This window comes from Choloepus didactylus, chromosome 1 (assembly GCF_015220235.1).
Source record: "Choloepus didactylus isolate mChoDid1 chromosome 1, mChoDid1.pri, whole genome shotgun sequence".
In the NCBI taxonomy this organism is placed as follows: domain Eukaryota; kingdom Metazoa; phylum Chordata; class Mammalia; order Pilosa; family Megalonychidae; genus Choloepus; species Choloepus didactylus.
The window spans coordinates 126,035,437-126,059,678 of record NC_051307.1 but is presented as its reverse complement, the minus strand read 5'-3'; the positions used below and the strand labels follow the sequence as shown (position 1 = coordinate 126,059,678).

Genomic DNA, 24,242 nt, shown 5'->3' with positions numbered 1-24,242 from the left:
GCTGCACAGATGTAGGTAGAGGAAAGTGAGAAGTTGAGGGTATGTGAGAGGAATCTTTCAAAACATTATGATGACTGTGTCCCAGCCATCTCCAGATACTATTATTTTCTTGGTTGGTAAGGGCCTGGCCATTGGAGTTTTTTGTAAGCATTCTGAGGCAAAGGCAGAGTTGAGAACAACTGGGGTGTTGCATAGCATATACCTGAAGCTGGTAAGAATTTGGAGCCAGAGTTATGGGCTATGAAGCTAGAAAGATGAGCTAAGACCAGTTGGGATTTGTTTATTTTATCTCATTCATTTCTGGATGATACAAATCTAGTATTTTGGGACTTGGGGAAATTCCCAGGATGCTTAGAAAAGAAAGATAAGAGTAAAGGAAATGTCTGGCATTTTGTATCTCTACCCTCAACACAGCAAAATATCCAGAAAATTGAGTTATACTATTTTAGGTAGTTGGTAGCTTTAAAAATTTTATGCTAACTGCAATAAAATCAGATCAATTTGCAGATCTTTATCAGATAATTCAAATAATATTTTTTAGCATAGAAGGTTTGTATGGTAAGTTTCAGCCTAAAGCTTATTGTACGCAAATTTGAGGAAAATCAAAATTTGTCATAGAAGTTCTGACAGAAACTTAATGTGGAGGGGGATATGTTTTCAATCTTTTGATATTAAATATATATGGCTATTGAAACTTTTTCAGTATAGGATGAATTACCACTGTATGGGACAGAGGAAAGAAAAGAAAAGGAAAAATATGATATTCCTTCCTAGATACACCAAATATATTGTTTGAAACTAGATTTTGAATCAAGTGATTTTCTAAATGTCTTTTTCTCTGAAGTAATAAAGACAATGGAAGAATTTATTCCATTCTTTTGGCAAATGATAATTTCTCAGTCTTCAAAAACATAGCTAACAATTTTCTATTTGGGGAAAAGAAGATAAATCACAGGTTAGAGAACTTTACATCTTATCATATCATGTAGTTAAAAATTCACAGTGGTAGCTATGCACAAAGCAGAAATGTCTAGAAGATTTGTTGGGTCAATAAATGAGTTGACAATACAATTTGATATTCTCTTAATTTTTTTGTGAAAAGTTTTGAAAAATTTGCATTGAAGTAAAAATCTATTATTTTTTTTCTTATGAATCCCCTGTCTTCAACTCAAAGGTGTTTTGGAAACTACAGAAGTGAAGCAAGAAACCTAATGCTGAGGGACATATTGCACCACTTCAGCAAAACCAAAGCCAAATGCAAACAATTTAAGCAATAATGTAACTGAAGACTGCAAGCTTTCCAGGGACGCTCTGGACATTTGTTTCCTCTGCTATCATTTATGTTTCTGTCGCCAAGGTTCAGTTATGGCACAGTTTAGACAACTCCGGGAAATAATGTTACAGCTGCCCCAGGAGCACAGGAATTCCTTTGATGAACTCTGAATTGGTAACAATACCTTCTAAAGGGCCATGTTGCTAGGTAACAGCTTGTTTCCTTGGTCACAGTGAATCCACGGGAGACCCTCAAAAGACGCTGCAGATTCTTGGTGGACAGCTCTCATATCTTTTCCTGGAAACAATGATGAAAAATGCCTTCAGAAAAAAAAGCTTTATGAAGGCCAGAGGAACTTTATGAACCGGCAAGACATGTCTGCAAGGTAGGAAAACAAAATGTTAAAAGTAACTTAATCATTACTTAAGAGAATTTAAAAAAAAGTAGATAACGTTACTGGATTAAGTTTCATTTGAAAAGGTAGAGTCATGCAACCAGCGTTACTGATTACGATTGCTTTGATAGAGATGCAAACCCCACTGCCACTCTCTCCCTAACCATGAGACTGTTTACAAACGCAGTTCAACTTCTGTGATCATTGTTATAACAGAGAGAGGTGGACTTACTGTTTTAGTATTGATATATATAGATATGCAGGGGTCTTTAAGAAAGCCTTAGAATTTCAGGGGAGTAATTGACAAGACAGCTGAAAGGAAATGTCAATGATAAGTTATGTTTAAGTGAAATTACTACCACAAAATTAATAGCTCACTAAAGTCACAAATCAGATTAAATAAGAAGCCAAACCCCGATCCCATTTCTTTGTACTCCTAAATTTCATAACTGTCTCTAAAAATGTTTCTTAAAGTATGCTGATAATTAAACAATGTACAGTTAGCAGGTTTGCTGATTTCTTGAATATTTTGTCTTCAATTGGTGTATAACTGGGATGTTATCTTTAAAATAATGAAATTTACACCTTCAGTTTTAAGTACATTGTGGTCTACATCTATTGCATTAAACTATTGATGATTGATGCAAATATAGTAAACTTATTTTCATCTTTCATTTCTGGTCTATAGTTGAAAGGAATCATGCTTAGGTAAGGGTTTGGAGGCCAAAGGAGTTATAAAAGTTCTACTTTGTTACCCAGCTGTGTTCACCTCAAAAGTAGTTATGCTGATTTTAATGTTAAAAACTAAATGTGCCATAATTTGGAGAAACAAACATGTGAAACATAAAACTACAAGGTGAAAAAAACAACAACAGCATGACTTAAATGGTCAGGAGTTATGGGTAGAATTATAAACTTCCCTTTTGCACACTTGCTAACACCCTTTAATATAGTATACTAGGAATAGGTTTATTTGGGAGCTACAGATACTATGATCTTTACTATCAGCATTATTAATTTTCAACTAGTAAATCTTTAAAATTATTTTAGAGACAGGGTAAAAAAGTGATGCCCCCCTTTTTAAGACTTAATCTCTGAATTTTGAAGGGGGAAGGAAGGAAGGAAAGAAGGTTGGTTTTTTTAGGCCAGTTTTTTTTTTTTTTTTCTATTTCATTTCTGCATGTCATGAAAAGAGAGTCTTATTCATACCATTTTCCTAAAATACAGACAATTACATTTGGGATTTTATAGTTTTATCTATGTCCACAAGATCTACCTCAATCACACATTATCCTTTACTATCTATATTCTTCTCTCTTATGGTGTTGAATATGGTTGACTTTTAAAAGTTGTGACAGCATAGAGAATAGTAAACTTTCTTCAAGTTTTGCAAACCTTCATGGCAGCACCTATAGATATTGCTACAATAGAATTTTAAAGATTGCTGAAAGTAATCTTGCAGAATGGATGAGATACCTCAGTCCCTTTATCTTCATTTTTTCTGGTATTTCAATATATGTTTACACTTATATAAATGTCAGTGAAGCCACTAATGGCTGTTGAAGTTTACGAGCTTTACCTCTAGAGAAGTTTTATAGATGTTTGTTCTTTTACTTTTGTTGTACCTTAATTTGGGGGCCTAATCATATTGATAAAAATGTGCATGGTGTTGGAGCTGTAGGGAAATGCAAACTTCATAAGAATACAAGTCGGTTCACATAAAATTAAAATCTGACTCATTCAGATAAAAGCAGAGGGAAAAAAAACAATTCCAGCTGCACATTTCTCAAAATTCTAATTTATTAAATGATTTTAGGATCAATAAACTAAATTATTAAAAATATATCCATTAAGTCCTATGGTCTCTGTACTGAAACATCTTTGGATTATCTGTAAACATAGTTTTTCAGAAGTGCTTATTGATAGATTTTTTATTTATTCAATTTACAGATTTAGTTCCATGAACTTAATTTACAGCGGTTAGAATATGGTAGTAAAGTTTAAATTTTTAAACCTGGTAATACCTAATTTGCCATTTCATAAAGTAACAACCACTAATAACAAATTTCTCCTGATTTTATAAGCACTCAACTCAGAGTATTTTCTATTATCTCATTAACATCTCTAGCAAGTAGAGAGCACAATTATTTCCTATTTTACAAATGAATAAAATGTAGGCATAGGGAGGACAGGGATTCCAGGTTTAAAATAATAATAATAATGATAAAAAGCAGTTGGAGACATTAAAGAAGATGGAATGATATCTCTTTTCATCCAATTTTAGTGCTCTGGAGTCCAGCAATATTTTTCCAGCCCATATCTCAGAAGTGCCTGACTTTCACAAGATCCCACAGGACTTGAGAACATAGCTCAATATTTTGGGGGGATGGAGGAGTTTTAGGATTTAGAAAAAGTGTCCATTGCTAATTGGGAAATAAGATTGAGCCTTCTTTCCCTCCTTCCTAAATATAAAGCTTTTATGATGAAGAAATGGATAGATATGGAAGTGTTTAGAAATTGAGTCCTATTAATACCATTTTGACAATGCTGAGGTGTCTTAAAGCAGCCTCCAGGCCCTCTGTGCCGTGTATACCCAACATGGTCTTGTTCAACTCAGCAGCTCAGCCCCACCTCAGAAACTAGACCACCTGCCGCTTCCTCCTTCACTCGCCTTACAAAGTTACATAATCACCAACTTGACATTTTAATTAAACAGACAGCAACCATTGCAGCAGGCAATTTATGAGGCTTATAAATTTGTGATTGTAAAGGACACTGCAATCTTCTGACGAAAGGTGCTCATGAATTGATGAATTATATATTATTGTTGTCGTCCATGCAGCAGTCTTAGCTCACCTGATGCCTTCTTTTAGTCATTCTACACTCTAAGCCAAGAATAGATGGCCAATTCAGATAATGCCATTTATCTTAAGGACACTATAAATTGCCACTGACGAATGCTGCACGGCTTTAGCCATGACATCTTCTCCGTGGCAGCTTTATATTGAAGCATTAATAAAATTAATTCCTCTGTCATAAGGGTTTAGATTTGTAATTTATATTAGCTGTTTATTCACTGCAGGCAGAAAGATTAAAAATGAGTAAACTGATACACCAACTAAACTGCCTTTGTCTGGTTTTATTTTCTTTTTGGGAGGGGAGAAGGGAAAGGAGTTTAAAAACAGATGGCTGTTATCTAGAATGGTGTTCTCATAAGTCGTACTACTGAAAGCTTAACTTTTGTTTTCAGTAAATTAGAACTGCTCTGATTCACATGTTCTCCTAACTAGTGTAATCATTTACACATGGATAAGTGGAGCAATCAAAATAAGAAAAATCAATACTAATGATCTCCCGTAATAGCAATTGCTCCCTAATAATGATAGAGCTTTATGGTTGTTTAAAGTATCACGGTACCTTATTTGAATCTAGTGCTTAAGAACAATTAGCCATTCACTAGTGTGACTTGGGCAAATTCCTCAATATCTCTGTGCCTGTTTCCTCATGTATATAATCAAAATAATAATAATGGTACCCATCTCATTGTATGATTGTGATGATTAAATGAATTAATATATGTAAAGCTCTTGGTACAGTGTCTATCATGTGGCAAGTGCTCAATAAATATTAAGTGTAAAATTATTATTACATTAGTAGTATTAGTAGTTGTCAACACAGCAGTAGTTTCAACAAAAAAAATAATCTTATCACTCAGGGCAGAGTCCATATCATTTTCTGAATATTAAAGTTAAGAAACATGATCAGTTAAGTGCTTTGTCCAAGGGCACTGAAGTAGCCGTTTTCAAATTCTAGGACTCATGGGTCTTGTAACTTTTACTTCCGTGAGATGTGCATTAAAGCAGGTGTGAATAGTGTAGGAGTTTGGGTTAGTGTGTAACATGGAAGATTCTCTATTTTTTCTTTTATTTTTTAAACTAAAAGATCAGAAATGATCTTGTTTTCCTGAGATTTTTCCAAATAAAGCAGACTGCAGAAAAAATTGCAAATGGAGTTTATCATAGAAATAACAGAATGAAGGTTTTGAAAATGACCCAAAGTTTTCTGTTTGTTTTGTTTTGTTTTATCACAACTCCCCTTTATCATTTCACTCTGTTACAGTGCCCAGAAGTAATATGAGATTTCACAGTAAAGACACTAAGACTAGTTGTCTGGTTAGAATCTTCTCCGATGACCTGTTTTTGGCTGAAGTTCTTGACCCCTCTTCAATTCATTCTGAAAAAACTTGAGCTTGTGTGTGTGTGTGTGTGTGTGTGCGTGTGTGTGTGTGTGTGTGTGTGTGTGTGTATGAGAGAGAGAGAGAGAGAGATGGTGGGGATGTTAGTTGCCTACTTACTTGGGTTACCAAGTTTTACTTACCTCGTTTTATTAATAAATGTCTAGTGGTTATTAGAATAATGGCATAAAAGAGTCTTCTAGTTTAAACCTGAAAAATAGAAACTAATGTAAACTAAGATGGTGAGATAATTTTCACTTCCTTTTAACTTAATTTCATCTTGCAGCTAATGTGTGTAGACCTGAGACACTTCACAAGAAAATATAGTGGAAACCCAGCCATCTGGATCTTTCTTATCAGATCTTTTAATTACGTAAATCTTTTTTTCCCTGTGCCTTGCTTTGGAGAGATGACATAAGCAAAATTAGACCGTTTCTCATACTTCAGATTAAAAACAAGAGAGGGAAACTTCCAGGTTATTCTGCTAACCCAAACTTTCATTGGGCAAGTATCACTGGAATTTAGAATCACAACGGTCACTAAATATTCAGCCACATTCATTATCTTTATTTTACTGTTTTTCTTTTGGTAGAAAACGGCTAGCATATTTCAGTAATCAAAGACATATGAACTAAAAATGCCAATTAAACCAAAGTCTTCACATTCTGATATGGTAGTTTCCTTCATTTTTTTGTAACTAATTGTTGGCCAAACTCCAGTTAAAGAGCAGCATTTTCCTGCTTCCAGAATAATAAATTCAAATAACTTAATGTTGTTTTTCTAATCTGTGTTAATTTGTTTTTATGTCAAGATACTTCTTTTCAATTTCAAGAAATGATATCCAAACTATGAAAGAATTGTTCAAGTGGGAAATATATGAAAGACATATATTTTTAGACTTTTTCACATAATTAAGACCAAAGTCTTTATTTGTTTTTTATTTAATGGCAGTTAGAGGAAAAATTTTCTCCTTGATAGTTGTTGGTTCTAATGGCACAATCATACTGTCTTTTAAAATTGATGTAATGGCTATTTTTTTCCTTCATACCAGCTCAATTAATAAAGGAAATATGAATGACATTTCTATATTGTACTTCATGAAGGCAATCTCAATATAAAAGAGATGTGAAGTTTCTTGTAAGCAAAATTGCTGTAGTGGCATAATAGTAGTATCATAAAATATAGATTGCTTTCTCTTAAGATTCTTGGAGCTTAAAAGAAAATAAATCTATTTAAAGGAAAAAGAGACCAGAAATAAAGAAGCATGATTTCTGATTTTTCTTACCATAAAAATTATAGTAGATATTATTTTTAAATTATTGCTTAAAATAATATACAGAAAGGATCCCAGAAAGAGAAACATAGCCATCAGTTACAAGAAAGTGCAAAGGGTAAGAATAACAATGAATAATAATTATTACAGACAATTAGTACAAAAAAGCAGAGAACACATTTTATATCAATAACATTAAAATGTGAATACAGAGAATTGGACTGTTGTTAAATGAACTGGTTGAGTAGCATTTCGAAGGGAGTAAACATAATTAAAGAACCAGAGTTTTTAATTTATTTGCCATGAATGGGAAAAAATATAAAAGGTCTTGGGGGAAACGGGGAGGGGGTTGGGATTTAAGTCCCAGCTTCATGGGAAGCCCAATAGAGAGGTTAGGGGTTCTTATATCTTCCAAACCTGCTACTGCAGCTCCACTAGGAAAGATAATCCTATACACAGGCTGAACTTCATTTGGTACCTTTTAATTGTGTGTGTATTTGTGTGCACTATTAGATTTCTTTTTCCAAGGCATGCAGTCTACGTAAACACACTTACCTTTGGGGAGAATTTGCAGTAAGTGACTCTTAGCTATAAAAATGTGCTTAGGACTATGACAAGATGTAAAAGTCCTTCTAAGATCTAAGTAAATTCCTAGGATACTGTTTATCTGTCTTCTAAATAGATAAGTTGGTGCTTATAATTTGTTGCTGTTATTTTAAACTGAGATACACAAACACTTTAAGCATTTTCTTTCACTCAGCTTCTCAGGTGGAAATACAAGCAGTCAAGGGCTTTCTCCATCTACTGCTTCATACTGCTCAGGTCCATGCGAGACACACACTCAGCCAACCTTGTCCAGGAGCAGAACATTTCATACACATTCAGATTCCGGAATATCATCCCCGTAAATATTTGTAGTTACCCCTTTACCTAATGACTTGTTTATAGAACATGCTTTATCGTATATTTACCAATTTTTAATACATATATAAGCTTCTTAAGCAAACCTACTTTTGTAATGATGGGGTGTGGGGGACTGGGAATGAAAGGCTGATATGCTCAGTCTCAACCCAGAAAGGAAACAGGACGAAGCTATGGGTGAAGGAAGGAACACAAAAGAGGAGGGAAAGATGAGTAGAACAGATAATTACCACCAAAAAAGGGGAAATGGCATTACTTCCTTTCCCCTCTGAGTTCAAATTCTGTCTCTAGACTAAGGCTGTTGATTTACTTGCCTTTCTTCCTGGAATATCCTTTGTCCACGAGATAGTTTTCTTCTTCCAAACTCACCACCTATAAGATATTCTCTTGAACCCTTTCAAGTAGACTCAAACATGCTTTTTACTCCTTCCCTTCATTCATAAATGCTTTGCTTATTCCACAGGATTAAGATGAAATATGTCTGCCTCATAAATTATTGAATATGAGTTATTCAAGCACAAATACCATATTTTATTCAACTTTGTATCCTTACTGACTAACCGAGTGTCAGTCAGATAACAGGGATGCAAAATATATTTTTGAATAAATGAGTGAAATGAAATGAATCTTCAAAAATATTTATTGAGCCAATGGATTAATCAGTTGGTCCATCAGAATTAGAAAGGAAAAAAGAATAGGGCCTGACATAAATATTTTCCTTTAGGAGGAAACAATACTCACACAACTGCACCAAACTGACAAATTTGCATAGAAACAAAGAAATGCAATGGCTAGTTTTTCCACAATGTTGGAAGTACCAAAATCAACAATCTAACTTCTTAAAAAAAGCTAAAAAGGTTTTTGTATAAAATTAGATGTCAGTTAAAAAATGGAAATGATCCTCTCAACTATAGCTTTAACTTAGGTTCTTTTTTTCCCCAGCAAGTACCTCATCAAAATAGCATAAAGAGGCAATGTGGCAATGTGTGTGGCAGCCTCAGGAATTTAAGGAATTTAATTTCCAGGAACTTTTTATTCTGTGATGGAAGAAAGAAAATTATTTCAAAAGTACATAACATGTGGGTAAAGAAACGTCCATAAACATATAAACAGAACAACCAAGAATAGGCCAGAAGATATATTTGTCACCATTCTGAAATGTATTTGAGCTTACTGGTTTTTTAAATTCAATTTTATTGAGATATATTCACAAACCATACAGTCATCCACAGTGTACAATCACTTGTTCACAGTACCATTATATAGTTGTGCATTCATCACCATAATCAATGTTTGAACATTTTTATTATCACACACGAAAAAGAATAAGAATAAAAAGTAAAGTAAAAAAGAATACCCAAAATATCCCATACCACCCATCTCTCCCTATTATTCATTTACTTTTTGCCCTCATTTTTCTACTCATCTGTCCATACACTGGATAAAGGGAGTAGGAGCTACAAGAATTTAACAATCACACGGTCACACAGTGTAAACGATATAGCTGTCATCTTCAAGAATCCAGATTACTGGGTCTCAGCCCAGCAACCCCAGGTACGTACTTCTAGCCCCTCCAACACAACAAAACTTGAAAAGGGATGTTATATTATGCATAAGAGAAACCTCCAGAATGACCTCTTGACTCCATTTGAAATCTCTCAGTCACTGAAACTTTATTTTGTTTCCTTTCTCTTCCCCCTTTTGGTCCAAGAAAGCTTTCTCAATCCCGTGATGCCAGGGCCAAGCTCATCCCTGCGAGTCATATCCCACATTGCCAAGAAGATTTACACCCCTGGGAGTCATATCCCACATAAGAGGAATGGCAGTGAGTTTACCTGCAGAGTTGGCTTAGAGAGAGAGGCTACATCTAAGAAACAAAAGAGGTTCTCTGGGGATGACTCTTAGGTACAACTTTAAGTAGACTTACCCTCACCTTTTCAGTGAGCTTCACAAGGGCAAGCCCCAAGATTGAGGGCTTGGCCTTCTGAATTGTAGTCCCCAATGCTTGTGAGAATATCAGGAATTCCCCAAGTGGGGAAGTTATTAAAATTTCCACATTTTCCCCGAGTCCCTCAAGGGGACTTTACAAATACATTTGTATTCTCTGCCCAAATTATTCTGGGATGTATTGAGGCTTCACACTAACCTGTACAAACCAACCAGATCTTACTCCCTATTCAACATTCCATGTAATTATTTTGTTTGAATAAACTGACCATACTGGTTAAATCACATAGTGTATTATAAAAAAATAGAGATTTTGTACCTAATAAACATCTCTTCCTTTGGTCTTACACAGAAGTTGAAATTTAAAAAACCATCACTATCATCCTTTATCCTTTAGTCTGATTTACCTTAGTCCTAACCAAGTTCATTTCGTTAATATCTCTAGTTGAAGTCTGTTCTCTTTTCAGACTCTTTAACATTTACTGTATGGGGTAATGCTGACATTCATATCTGGCATTATAATTTTTGTCTTTTCATTTCTTTTTATTTCACATAACATACTGCCCTTGATGTCCATTCACCTAGCTGCATAACTCACAACTTCATTCCTTCTTTTAGCAACTTGATATTCCATTGTATGAATACATCACAGTCCACCATTCCATTCATCAGTTGATGTACCCTTAGGCCACCTCCATCCGCTGTGAATCATGAATCCTGCCACTATAAACCCTACTATGCAGGTGTCCATTTGTGTCCCTCTTTTTAGTTCTTGCAAGTATATATCCAATAACAGGGTTGCAGGACCATATGGCAACCCCATGCTTAGTTTCCTATGGAACCACCACACTGCCCTCCAGGTGGGCTGCACCATTCTACTTCCCCACCAATGGTGATTAGGTACCTCCCTCTGTCCACATTTTCTCCAGCACTTATATCCCTCTGTTTATTTTTTAGACAGATTTATTCACACAGCATACTTTCCCTCCTAAGAGAACATTCAATGGTTCCCTGTATAATCACATAGTTTTGCATTAGACAGTCAATGTTTCCCTGTATAATCACATAGTTTTGCATTCAACACCACTATCCATATGAAAACATTTCCATTTCTTCCACAAATAAAGAGGAAGAGGTGAAAAAAGAAAAAAGAAAAAAAGAAAAAGAAAGAGGGAGAAAATGACAACTAAAAAAACCTCAAAAAATAAGATTAAAATAAAATGCAATACAATAAAAAGGTCAGACAACAAAACAAATGCCGAGACTCCCATACCCCTTCTTTATATCCCCCTCTTACAGACATTTAGCTTTGGTTTATTGCCTTGGTTACAATTAAGGGAAGCATATTACATGTTACTCTTAACTATAGACTCTAGTTTACATTGATTGTATTTTTCCCCTATACCATTCCATTTTCAGCACCTTGCAAAGTTGACATTGATTTGTTCTCCCTTATGCAAAAACATCCTTATATTTGTACATTTAATCACAATCATTTACCACTCTAGGCTTCACTAGGTTATACCATCCCAGTCTTTATCTTCTATCTTTCCTTCTGGTGTCCTACATGCCCCTAACCTTCCTCTTTCAACCATACTCACAGTCATCTTTGTTCAATGTACTTACAATATTGTGCTACCATCACACAGTATTGTGCTATCCACTTCTGGATCTGTACAGTCAATCCTGTTGAACATTCTGTACTCCTTCAGCATCAAATGCCTGATCTCTACCCTCTTTCCATCTCCTGGTATCTTCATTTCTATACTCTTCCCAAACATCTCTCTCCTGTCTTTTCCTAGCTCACTGTAGCATTCCCTTTAGCATTTCTTGTAGAGAAATTCTCCTGTTCACAAACTCTCTCAGTGTCTGTTTATCTGTAAATATTTTTGAAGGACAGTTTTGCCAGATATTGGATTCTTGGTTGGTAGTTTTTCTCTTCCAGTATCTTGAATATATCGTACCATTGCCTTCTCACCTCCATGGTTTCTACTGAGAAATACGCACTTAGTCTTACTGAGCTTCCCTTGTATATGATGGATCACTTTTCTCTTGCTGTTTTCAGAATTCTCTCTTTGTCTTTGACATCTGACAATCTGATTAGTAAGTGTCTTGGAGTAGGTCTATTTGAATTAGTTCTGTTTGGGGTATGCTGTGCTTCTTGGCCCTATATTTTTATGTCTTTCATAACAGTTTGGAAATTTTCGATGATTATTTTCTCTATTATTCTTTCTGCCCCTTTTCCCATCTCTTCTCCTTCTGGAACACCTATAACACATATATGCATGTGCTTCATGTTGTCATTTAGTTCCCTAAGATCTCGCTCATATTTATCTGTTCTTTTCCCTATCTGTTCTTTTGTATATAGTATTTCAGATGCCCTGTGCTTTAGTTCAGTAATCTTTTCTTCTGCCTCTTCATGTCTGCCATTGTATGTCTCCATTTTGTTTTTCATCTCTTCTATTGTGCCTTTCACTCCCATAAGTTCTGGCATCTGTTTTTCAAAGCTTACAAATTCTTCCTTATGGTAACCCAGTGTCTTCATTATATCTGTCATCTCTTTTGTCACATTTTCCTTCAACTCGTTGATTTGATTTAGAAGATTTGGACATCTTTAACTAGTTATTTCAACTCTTGAGTCTCAGTTGAGGTGTTAGATTGGTCCTTTGTGCCATAGCTTCATGTTTCCTGGTGAAGCTCATGAGTTTTTGCTGTCTAGGAATCGATTTTCTTGATTAGTTTATTCTGGAGATTGCTTTTTCTCTTTTCCCTTCATTTTTCTTGTTGGTTTTCTTTGATCTCTGTATTTCTTTGTTTCTTTCACTAGCCAGTCGTCAGGTTGTCTCTGCCCCCAGTTTTCCTCCAAAATCAGGCACCCACCGTGGCCTGTCACAGGGATAGGAGGTAGGCACTGGGAGCCCCAGCAAGTTCACTGTGTGCAGTAATATAGACCTTCTGGCTCCCAGTGGTGCCCTGTTTTCTGCCTGCCAGCAAGACCTCGACTTGTTTTGGAGCCCTGCTTTAACAGTTGGGTTGTCCATATTTCTCAGCCAAAACAGGACTGGGTTTCTGTGCAGGGTGTGTAGAACAGCTCCTGTGGTCCTAATAAAGGATCTGGAGCATCATTTGAAGTGTTTCTATTCCCTTGCACTTTCCAGTCTATCTGGCAGATAGCTCTGTTTGGTAACTTAATTGTCTTCAGTGGCTGCTTTGCCTCCGAGCACAGGCTGCATTTACACTGGTGAGCTGAAACTGCTGGATTCCTATGCCCTCACTTTGCCAGCCAAACTCTGCCTCAATGTGGGGCCCCACTTGTGGCAGAGGACTCCCTTAGCTGACTGAGTACTCCAGCCATCCCAAAGGCAAGGAAACAGCCACTAGCTGCTGCTTCACTCAAGGGTGGGGGAAGGGTTTTCAGACCCAGGCCTAGAAATGCACTCTCTGTCAATGTTTTCTCAGTCTCTTTGTCCCTCACTGACCTGGGCCTTCAAATGTCCTCCCCTATCGACCAGGTCTTCAAACAGTGAATTTTTGTCTCACTGTTACGAGAGATTTTTAAATCTGTGTCCCTGGTGTGAAGGGTCCAGTCTGCTGATTCTGTGCCTTTTCCACATGGAAACAAAGTGAGGGGGAGGGGGAAAAATGGCTGGTCTGGGATGGAAGATTCCTACCTTATATTTCTTCTCTTTCTTCAATTTGGCATTTGCAGGGTCTTTCTCCAGTCTGTATCCTCCTCCAGAGTTTCAAACAATTCAGAATTGTCCTTTATTTTCATAGAATCTCAGGAGAGGAGTTTTCAGTAGCTGTTTACATCACCATGTAGATGACAAAGTCACCTACTGTACTTAATTGGGTTTTTTTTTCAGTTTTATTGAGATATATTCACATACCATACAATCATCCATGGTGTACAATCAACTGTTCACAGTACCATCTTATAGTTGTGCATTCATCACCCCAATCTATTTTTGAACATTTTCCTTACATCAGAAAGAATCAGAATAAAAAATAAAAATAAAAAAAGAACACCCAAATAACCCCCCCATCCCACACTATTTTTCTTCTAGGTTTTGTCCCATTTTTCTACTCATCCATCCATACACTGGATAAAGGGAGTGCGATCCACAGGGTTTTCACAATCACACTGTCACCACTTATAAGCTACATTGTTACACAATTGTCTTTAAGAGTCAAGGCTACTGGACTGGAGTTTGGTAGTTTGAGGTATTTACTTCTAGCTATTCCAGTATATTAAAACCTAAAAAGTGTAATCTATATAGTGCATAAGAATGTCCACCAGAGTGACCTCTTGACTCCATTTGAAATCTCTCAGCCACTGAAGCTTTATTTCATTTCATTTCACATCCCCCTTTTGGTCAAGAAGATGTTCTCAATCTCATGATGCCGGGTGCAGATTCATCCCTGGGAGTCATATCCTGCATTGCCAGGGAGATTTGCACCCTGGGAGCCAGGTCCCACATAGGGGGAGGGCAGCGAGAGAGAGGGCCACATCTGAGCAACAAAGAGGCACTCAGGAGGAGACTCTTAGACACAATTATAAGCAGGTTTAGCCTCTCCTTTGCAGCAACAAGCTTCATAAGGGCCAGTCCCAAGATAGAGGGCTAAGCACATGAAGTCATCAGTCCCCAATGTTTGTGAGAACATCAGCAACAATCCAGGTGAGGAAGTCCAACACCTCTGCATTCTCCCCCAGCACTTCAGGGGTCTCCGAACATACATTTTTACTCTCCACCCAAATTACTTTAGGATGTGTTGCTATTTCATTCTAATCTATACAGACCTATCATAGCTCACTTCTTATTCAAAGTTCCATATAATTATAGTGTTTGAACAAACTGACTGTAGAAGTTATATTGTTTAGAAAATGTAGATCCTACACCAAATAAACATCTCTTCCCTTGATCTCACATGGAAGTTGAAGTTTTAACACACGGTCAGTTTCAACCTTTACCCTTTGGCCAGTGTTCCTACTCTACCCCAAGAAAATAACCTAATATAGCAACATTTCTTACTACGGGATTTTTGAGTGTTGATCTTGTAGTCTGCCACTTTGCTGATTAGCTCTTGTAGTTTTGCTGTAGATTTTTCTGGATTTTCTACATATAGGATTGTGTCATCTGAAAACTGTGAAAATTGTACTTCTTCCTCTCCAATTTGGATGCCTTTTATTACTTTTTCTTGCCTAATTGCTCTAGCTAGAACTTCCAGCACAATGTTTAATAACGATGGTGACAGTGAGCATCCCTGTCTTTTTCCAGATCTTAGAGGGAAAGCTTTCAGTCTCTTCCCATTGAGTACGATGTTAGCTGTGGATTTTCATGTATTGCCTTTATAATATTGAGAAAATTCCCTTCTATTCCTATCCTTGGAAGTGTTTTCTTCAAGAAAGGATGTCGAATTTTGTCAAATGCCTTTTCTGCATCGATTGAGATGATCATGTGGTTCTTTTGCTTTGATTTATTGATGTGGTGTATTACCTTAATTGATTTTCTTATGTTGAACCAGCCTTGCATACCTGGAATAAACCCCACTTGGTTGTGGTGTGTAATTCTTTTAATGTGCTGCTGAATTCGATTTGCGTGTATTTTTTTGAGGATATTTGCATCTACATTAATTAAAGAGATCAGTCTATAATTTTCTTTTTTTGTAGTATCTTTGTCTGATTTTGGTATTAGGGTGATGTTGGCTTCATAGAATGAGTTGGGTGGTTTACCCTCCTCTTCAATTTTTTTGAAGAGTTTGAGCAGGATTGGTATTAATTCTTTTTTGAATGCTTGGTAGAATTCACATTTGAAGTCATCTGGTCCTGGGCTTTTCTTTTTTGGGAGCCTTCTGATGACTGACTCAATCTCTTTGCTTGTGATTTGTTTGTTGAGGGCGTCTGTTTCTTCTCAGGTCAATGTTGGTTGTTTATGTTTTTCTAGGAAGTTGTCCGTTTCATGTAAGTTGTCCAGTTTATTAGCATATAGTTGCTCATAGTATCTTCTCATTATCTCCTTTAGTTCTGCAGGGTCACTAGTTATGTTTCCTTTTCTGTTTCTGATTCCATTCATTTGCATCTGCTCTCTCTCTCTTTCTCTCTCTCTCTCTCTATTTTTTTCTTTTTTTTTTTTTTTTTTTTAGCCTAGCTAGGGGTCCATCAATTTTGTTGAATTTCTTGATGAACCAGCTTCTGGTTTTGTTGATTCTATTGTTTTCCTGTTCTCAGTTTCATTTATTTCTGCTCTAATCTTTGTTATTTCTTTCCTTCTGTTTGCTTTGGGGTTTCTTTGCTGTTCTTTCTCTAGTTCCTCCAGGTGGACCATTAATTCCTCAGTTTTTGCTCTCTCTTCTCTTTTAATACAGGCATTTAAGGCAATAAATTTCCCTCTCAGCACTACCTTTGCTGCATCCCATAAGTTTTGATATATGGTGTTTTCATTGTCATTTACCTTGAGGTATTTACTAATTTCTCTTGTAATTTCTTCCTTTACCCACTGGTTTTCTAAGAGTGTGTTGTTTAGTCTCCATATATTTGTGAATTTTTCGATTTTCTGCCTGTTATTTGTTTACAACTTCATTCTATTATGATTTGAGATAGTGTTTTTTATAATATCAACATTTTTAAATTTGTTGAGCCTTGCTTTGTGACCCAGCATGTGTTCTATCCTAGAAAATGTTCTATGAGCACTTAAGAAGAATGTGTATCCTGCTGTTGTGGGGTGTAGTGTTCTAAAAATATCTCTCAAGTCTAGTTCATTAATTGTACAATTCAATATCTCCATTTCCTTGTTGATCCTCTGTCTAGATGTTCTATCCATTGATGATAGTGGTGTACTGAAGCCTCCAACTATTATTGTTGAGTTATCTCCTTCTCCTTTCAGTGTTCTCAGTGTCTGCCTCATGAATTTTGGGGCACTCTGGCTTGGTGTATAAATGTTTATGACTGTTATGTTTTCTTGGTGAATTAATCCTTTTATTAATATATGTGTCTTTTTTCTCTTTTAATTGTTTTACTTTTGAAGTCTACTTCATCTGATATTAACATTGCTACTCCTGCTTTTTTCTGGTTGCTATTTGCTTGAAATATCTTTTTCCAACCTTTCACTTTCAGCCTATTTTTGTACTTGTGTCTAAGGTGAGTTTCTTGCAGACAGCATATAGATGGATCCTGTTTTTTAATCCATTCTGCCAGTCTGTGTCTTTTTACTGGGGAGTTTAATCCATTAACATTTAGTGTTATTACTGTAAGGGCAGTACTTTCTTCTATCATTTTGTCTTTTGGATTTTATATGTTATGTCTTATTTTTTCCTCTCTTTTTACCCTTCCTGCTAATCTTCATTTCTACACTCTTCTCCAAACCTCCTTCTCTTGTCTTTTCTTATTGGCCTGTAGCACTCCCTTATTGGCCTGTAGCACTACTCCTGTAGTGCCACTCTCATATTCATAAACTCTCTGTGTCTGTTTGTCTGAAAATATTTTAATCTCTCCCTCATTTTTGAAGGACAGTTTTGCTGGATATAGAATTCTTGGTTGGCAGTTCTTCTCTTTCAATATCTTAAATATATCATACCACTGTCTTCTCACCTCCATGGTTTCTGTGGAGAAATCTGTGCATAGTCTTATGGAGTGTCCCTTCTATGTGATGGATTGCTTTCTCTTGCTGCTTTCAGAATTCTCTCTCTGTCTTTGACATTGGACAATCTGATCAGTGTCTTGGAGTATGTCTATTGGGGTCTACTCTGTTTGGGGCGCACTGTACTTCTTGAATCTCTAATGTTCTGTCTTTCTGCCTCTTTCCCACTCTCTTCTCTCTCTGGGACACCCATAACACATATATTTGTGTGTTTCATGTTGTCACTCAGCTCCCTAAGACCCTGCTCATATTTTTCCATTCTTTTCACCGTCTGTTCTTTCATGTGTATGGATTCAGATGTCTGGTCTTCCAATTCACTGATCTTTTCTTTTGCCTGTTCAAATCTACTGTTGTATCTCTCCATTGTCTTTTTCATCTCCATTATGCCCTTCATTCCCATAAGTTCTGTCGTTTTTTTTTTCAATTTTATGAATTCTTCCTTATGGTCATCCAGTGTCCTTATATCTTTCATCTCTTTTCCTATGTCTTCCTTCAATTCATTGACTTGATTTCTGAATTGATTTAGACTTGTTTGAACATCTCCAATTAGTTCTTCCTTCAGCTCATTGAATTGTTTTAGCAGTATTTGCTTCAACTTCTGTGTCTCAGTTGAACTATTAGTTTGTTCCTTTGGCTGATCCATTTTTCATGTTTCTAGTATGGCTCATTATCTTAAGCTGTCTAGGCATCTGACTTTCTTGATTAGTTTATTATGGAGCTTGTTTTCACTCTTTTACCTAGGATTTTCTTGTTGGTTGGCTTTGTTTTCTAATTTTTGTTGTTTAGTTCAGCTTTTTCTAGACCTTTAACTTAGATTGTGTTTAGTTGATCAGAGTTTTTCACCTCTTGTTTTTCTGTTTCTTGCCCTGCCTCTATGTAGCCTTTTTGTTTGATCTCCTCAGATATTGTCAGCCTGAGTCAGGTTTTCCTAGTCCAGAGAGGCCCAGGTCTCTGGAGGATGGTATGGAGTTTCCTTGAAGATGAGACCCTAGCAGTTCCCCTACCAGTGTAAGGAGGTGGGGAGCCTTTACTTCCCCAGGTGACCATAACACAGTCTGGGACTGGCTGACTGAAGCTAGTTAATGAATTCCAAACCCTGGGATCTGAGCTCCCAAAAGGTCTGGGAAGTTATGGCGTTTAGCAAACTTTCTCTGCTGCCAGACTTATTGCTTTGTCTCTCAGAGCTATCTTAGCTCTGCTCCTGCCTGGGCCTAAATTGGAAGTCTTTGAGGCTTTCTGTAGTGGGCTTCTTAGAGTAATTGTTGTAGAAAAAGAGAAAAAAATTAAAAAAAAAAGGAAGGGCCCAATATGGACTATTTACTGTCTTTGCAGATCTAATGGGCTATTGAAATGCTAAAAGACCAAGAGTTGAGGGCAATTAAGGAACAATCAAGAAAGCAGAGAAGCTGGCTTTTCAGACAAGGGCTCTCCCTCCCTGGATTTGCATATGTACCTGATTCTGTTTGAATCCATATTATGTTTACCTAACTCCAAAAAGTCTCTGTTTTTATTTTGTTTTCTATTTTTTTGCTGTTTTGCTAGCCCTATCTCCTCCCCACTGGGCTGACTGCTCCCAGATTTCCCAGTGTCTGCTCTCAGTTTATCTATGTTTGTAGCTTTCATTCTCCCTCCTAGTTCCCAGCACAGACAGCCCCTCCTCCCTTGGGATTGAGCCTGGCAGGGAGGGTTGCAGGCCCCCTGGCTGTGGGAACTTACAGATTTCACTGCTCTCAGCTGTTCCACACATTCATGAGTGTTGTATGGAGTTTGTCCAATCTCAAATTCCTCAGTGGTGTATAGTTCATGCAGTTCTTGGCTTTCTACTAACTGCTCAAGAGGAGTAACTACAACTTAGACCTCACCACTCTGCCATCTTGCCCTGCCTCCCTTAATTGGTTTTTAAATCATAGTTCTAAAAGTTGAGCTAATTTTCTGAATGTGTGTTAGTAAATCCTCAGAATATCTCAAGGAATGGCTCAACCATTAATTTTCTAGTGTTGCAGTCTATAAGGTAGAGAACTTTTATTACTGGTTCCATTGTTACCATGTTATTCAGTGAGTAAATAAGATAAAAAATCAAAGCTAAAAGATTTTTTAAAAAACCACCTATTCTCAATTTATCTTGAGGCAGCTTTTTCTAAAGTCTGCTCTACACAATGCACTAAGTCCCATGGACTCCTTTAAGACTAAAAGGTTCTATGGCTTGGAAGTCCAGGGGAACATTTTATAATATAGGGCCCTATGTGTATTAGTGTATCAAAGGCTCTGAGAAGTCCTGAAGTAAAGAGAACTGTTTAACATCATTTAAACTGGAGCCTCATAAACTTATTTAATAGTGGAAATATTTTATGCATTTGTGTTCATCACACAGATTTACAGCTCAAGGAAAGGATAAGCTATGCCAAATGCTACTCTATGAGATGGACTCCATTATTCTGAACAACTTTAGTGGCATTTCTTTAAATCAAATATTCTGGGTTTGTTTTTCTTTCTATATATTTATATAACACTGGCTAGCAGAAGAATAAATCTATGGTGTTTTTATTTAACACAATATTCTCTTCCAAGTAATATGTCTTTTTTTTTTCTTTTTTTTTTTTTTTTTTGGCTGTTTCCTTTCTGTTCAACCTTGAAAGTATTATAAACTATATAACTTATTGAGAACTCTGACTGACTCTAACCACAATATGAGTAAAGAACATAGTAAAATTGCCCAAATGTGATATTAGCACATGTTCTTGTTGGTAATATACTATCTAGAACAGGGAATATGTTCAGACTGGAAATATTTCATTCAATGCTGGAAGAATTTCAAAAAATTGGAGCTCTGCCTGAGGAAATCATGAAGGTATTCAAGGATTCATAAACCATGACCTGTGAGTAATAATTGAACAATCTGGGAAGAAGATGACAACTGTCATCAAGCACATGTGGAGGGATTCTTGTTTGTAGCTTCCAAGAGTAGGGCATAAATAAATTGGAGCAAGTTAGAGAGATTATTTGGGGCCCTCATAATGAAGAGCTCTTTTGTAAATAAAAAAAATATTTTTTAAGCAGACAGTTTTATTCACACACCATACAATCTATCCAAACTGTACAATCAATGGCCATCAGGATTATCACAGAATTGTGCATTCATCACCAAAATCAATTTTAGAACATTCTCATTGCTCCAAAAAAAAATCCCATACCCCTCATACCACCCTATTCTTGACACTTAGCATTGGTATCATACCTTTGTCACAACTGATGAAAGAATATTACAATATTACTGTTCTCTATAGTCCATAGTTGTCATTAACTGTATTTTCCCATATTGGATATGCTTCCTTTTAATTCAATTTTGATGAGATATATTCACATACCATACAATCATCCATGGTGTACAATCAATTTTTCACAGTACCATTATATAGTTGTGCATTCATCACCACAATTAATTTTTGAACACTTTCATTAACCCCCTGCAAAAAATAAGAGTAAAATTTTTAAAGTAAGAAAGAACACAAAAAACATCCCATACCCCATCCTTCCTTATTACTCATTTACTTTTTGTCCTCATTTTTCTATTCATCTGTCCATAAACTATATAAAGGGAGTTGGAGCCACAAAGTTATCAGAATCACACTGTCACACAGTGTAAGCTAACTAGTTCTACAATCATCTTCAAGAATCAAGGCTACTGGGTCACAGCCCAACAGCCCCAGGTACTTACTTCTAGCACTCCAACACACCAAAAGCTAAAAAGGGATATTATAAAATGCATAAGAATAACCTCCAGAAAGACCTCTCAACTCTATTTGTGCTCTCGAAGCCACTGAAACTTTACGTTGTTTCCTTTCTCTTCCCCCTTTTGGTCCAAGAAGGCTTTCTCAATCCCACAATGTCAGGGCCAAGCTCATCCCCACAAGTCATGTCCTACATTGCAAGGGAGATTTACACCCCTGGGAGTCATGTTCCATGTAGGGGGGAGGGCAGTGAGTTTACTTGCAGAGTTGGCTTAGAAAGAGAAGCCACATCTGAGCACCAAAAGAGTTTTCTGGGGGGTGACTCTTGGGCACAATTTTAAGTAGGCTTAGCCTCTCCTTTGCAGAAATAAACTTCCTAAGGGCAAAGCTCAAGATCGAGGGTTCAGCCTTCTAAATTGGTAGTCCCCAGTGCTTGTGAGAATATCATTAATTCCCCAGGTGGGGGAATTTAATATTTCCACATTTTCCCCCTGTCCCTCAAGAGGGTTTGCAAATATATTTTTATTTTCTGCCCAAATTACTCTGGGCTGTACTGGGGCTCCACACTAGCCTGTACAAACCAACCCGATCTCACTCCCTATTCAACATCCCATGCCATTATTTTGTTTGAATAAACTGACCATACAAGCTAAATCACATAGTGTGTTACAAAAAATAGAGATTTTGCACCTAATAGATATCTCTTCCTTTGGTCTCACACAGAATTTGAAGTTTTAAAAACACCATCCATTATCCTTTAGTCTAATTTATCTTAGTCCTAACCAAGTCCATTTTGTTCATGTCTCTGATTGAAGTCTGATCTTTTTTCAGACTCCTTAACATTTGCTGTATGGGGTAATACTAACACTCATAAGTGCCGTAGTCTGGCTCTGAGTCTCAGGTATCACACAGATAGCCAAAGTTCCAGGGACTGATCAGGTTATACACAAAGAGCTTAGCACCTCAGAATTTAGATATAGCCATTACAACTCAGGAAAAGATGCAACTGCTGTAAGAGCTTACAATCTAGGAACTTTTACAATAAGTCTTCCCCTGACCACCCACACTCTCAGATTCAATTCTCAGAGTTTGCACATTATAGTTATTCCATATTAGTGAGGCATTATAATTTTTGTCTTTTCATTTCTGGTTTATTTCACTCAACATACTGTTCCCAATGTCCATTTACCTCACAATTTCACTCCTGCTTGTAGCAGCTCAATATTCCATTGTATGTACACATTACAGTTCACCATTCCATTCATCAGTTGGTGTGCCCTTAGGCCACCTCCATCCACTGCAAATCATGAATCCTGCCACCATAAACCCTACTGTTCAAATGTCCATTTGTGTCCCTCTTTTCAGTTCTTCCAAGTATAGACCCAAAAACCGAGTTGCAGGACCATATGGCAACCCCATGCTTAGCTTCCTGTGGAACCACCACCTGCCTTTCAGATGAGCTACGCCATTCTCCATTCTACTTCCCCACCAATGGTGATTAAGTACATCCCTTTCTCCACATTTTCTCTAGCACTTGTGTCCTTCTGTTTATTTTTTAGATGGTTTTATTCACACACCATATATTCTATCCTAAGTAAACAATCAATGGGTCCCTGCATAATCACACAGTTATGCATTCACCAACACTATCTATATAAGAACATTTCCATTTCTTCCTCAAAGAAAGAGGAGGAGGAAGGAAAAGTAAAAAAAGAAAAGAAAAGATAAAAAATGACAACTGAAAATGAACAAAAGAAAAACTATAATTAAAATAAAATACAATAAAATAGTCAGACAACAACACCAATACCAAGAATCCCATATCCTCCCTTACATCAGAAGGGATATTTATAGACATTTAGCCTTGTGTATTGCCTCTGTTACAATTAATGGGAACATATTACAATGTTACTGTTAACTATAGACCCTAGTGTGCATTGATTGTATTTTTACCCCAATACCACCCCATTTTTAACACCTTGCAAAGTTGACATTCATTTGTTCTCCCTCATGTAAAAGCATATTTGACATTTAATCACATTCATTGACCACTCCCACTAAGTTATACACTCCCAGTCTTTATCTTCTGTCTTTCCTTCCAGTGTACTACATGCCCCTAACCTTTCTCTTTCAACCATATTCACAGTCATCTTTGTTCAGTGTACTTACATTATTGTGCTACCATCACTCAATATTGCGCTCCAAACCTCTCTCTCCTGTCTTTTCCTATCTGTCTATAGTGCTCCCTTTAGTATTTCCTCTAGAGCATGTACCTTGTTCACAAACTCTTTCAATGTCTTTTTGTCTGAGAATATTTTAAACTCTCCCTCATTTTTGAAGGACAGTTGTGTCAGAATTCTTTGTTGGCAGTTTTTCTCTTTCAGTATCTTAAACATATCATACCACTGTCTTCTCACCTCCATGGTTTCTATTGAGAAATCTGCATTTTGTCTTTTATCAAGCTTCCCTTGTGTTCTAGTTTGCTAATGCTGCCAGAATGCAAAACACCAGAGATGGATTGGCTTTTATAAAAGGGGGTTTATTTGGTTACAAAGTTACAGTCTTAAGGCCATAAAGTGTCCAAGGTAACACATCAACAATCAGGTACCTTCACTGGAGGATGGCCAATGGTGTCCAGAAAACCTCTGTTAGCTGAGAAGGCATGTGGCTGGTGTCTGCTCCAAAGTTCTGGTTTCAAAATGGCTTTCTCCCAGGACGTTCCTCTCTGGGCTGCAGTTCCTCAAAAATGTCACTCTTAGTTGCACTTGGGGTATTTGTCTTCTCTCAGCTGCTTTCAACGGCCATCTTCAAACTGTTTCTCATCTGCAGCTCCTG

At 36.7% G+C, this 24,242-nt stretch overlaps 1 pseudogene; it reads left to right on the top strand.

The window, feature by feature from the left end:
* Positions 1-1,408: 1,408 nt before the first annotated feature.
* The window catches only part of LOC119523042, a 43,105-nt pseudogene continuing 20,271 nt past the window's right edge, over positions 1,409-24,242 (top strand).